The sequence below is a fragment of the Thalassophryne amazonica genome, chromosome 14 (assembly GCF_902500255.1).
Source record: "Thalassophryne amazonica chromosome 14, fThaAma1.1, whole genome shotgun sequence".
In the NCBI taxonomy this organism is placed as follows: domain Eukaryota; kingdom Metazoa; phylum Chordata; class Actinopteri; order Batrachoidiformes; family Batrachoididae; genus Thalassophryne; species Thalassophryne amazonica.
The window spans coordinates 82,263,603-82,265,020 of NC_047116.1; the positions used below are offsets into that span (position 1 = coordinate 82,263,603).

Here is a 1,418-nt window from a genome sequence, read left to right on the forward strand (position 1 = left end):
GCTCTTCTGGGAATCTTAAATGAAATGTACTACTTGCATTGTGAGGGAACATTAATTACAGTATATCAGGCAAATGAACTTCCCTGAGCAAAATCTATCACATACATAGAAGCCTCAATGCTGAGAATTCCAGCAACTGGAGCAAGCCATGAGGATGTACCTGTATCACCTGGCTTTGACACAGAGCTTGACACTTTCAGTAGTTAGGGATGGACCAGTGATCTGCCTGGATGGCTGCCAGGGCAGGTCCCTAGTGTGGTGAGTATGGCAAAGCACACTCCCAAGCTCACCACCAGCCTCAGTGAAAGATTATCTGGACAAGTGCAGTAATGGCTGATGTTGACAAACTCAAAATAGACAGTATCATCCAACGTCTCTTATAAGTCAGAGGAGCAAGGCCGGGCAAAAATGTGCAGCTACAGGAAAATGGGATTCGTGGATTATCCCTTAAGTCAAGGGAGATCTTCCTCAGTCAACCCATTTTTCTGGAGCTTGAAGCTCCTCTCAAGATTTGTGAGGACATTCACAGGCAATACTATGACTTGCTGAGGCTCTTTGAGTACGGGGGATTTCCTCCAGAGAGCAATTACCTGTTTTTGGGAGACTATATGGACCGAGGAAAGCAGTCTCTGGAAACCATCTGTCTCCTGCTGGCTTACAAAATTAAATACCCTGGAAACTTCTTCCTACAGAGGGGAAACCATGAGTGTGCTTCAATCAACAAAATATATCTATGATGAGTGTAAAAGAAGATACAACATAAAACTCTGGAAAACATTTACAGACTGTTTTAACTGCCTCCCCATTGCTGCCATTGTTGATGAAAAAATAAAGATCTTTTGCTGCTATGGAGGACTGTCACCTGACCTTCAGTCCATGGAGCAGTTCAGGTGCATCATGCATTCCACTGATGTGCCCGACGAGGGTCTGCTGCGAGATCTTCTCTGGTCTGAGCCGGACAAGGTTGTTTTGAGCTGGGGGGAGAATGACCAGGGCATATTGTTTACCTTTGGGTCAAAGGTGGTCTCCAAGTTCTTGCACAAACATGATCTGGATTTGATCTGCTGTGCCCATCAGGTTGTTGAGGATGGTTATGAGTTTTTTCAAAGTGGCAGCTCATGGCTTTGTTCTCTGCACCAAACTATTGTGGGGAGTTTGATAATGCCGGTGCTATGATGAGTGTGGACGAGACCCTAATGTCTACTGGATGAAAGCAAAATCTTTACTTTTATCCACATGGGTAAATTAATGTCACCATGGAAATTAAAACATAAAAAGTCCTCAGGTGTTTTGCACTCCATTTTTGCAGCTAGTCTTTGCCACATGACTGTTTGATCAGAAAAAAATGTAACAATATGGCTCCTTGATGCACAGGAATGTCTTGTTTGTAGCTGTGCACAATTTTTATTCACGTCCTC

At 43.8% G+C, this 1,418-nt stretch overlaps 1 pseudogene; it reads left to right on the plus strand.

Moving 5' to 3' along the window:
• Nucleotides 1-329: 329 nt before the first annotated feature.
• Nucleotides 330-1,190, plus strand: LOC117524515 (annotated as a pseudogene).
• The last annotated feature ends 228 nt before the right edge of the window (nt 1,191-1,418 follow it).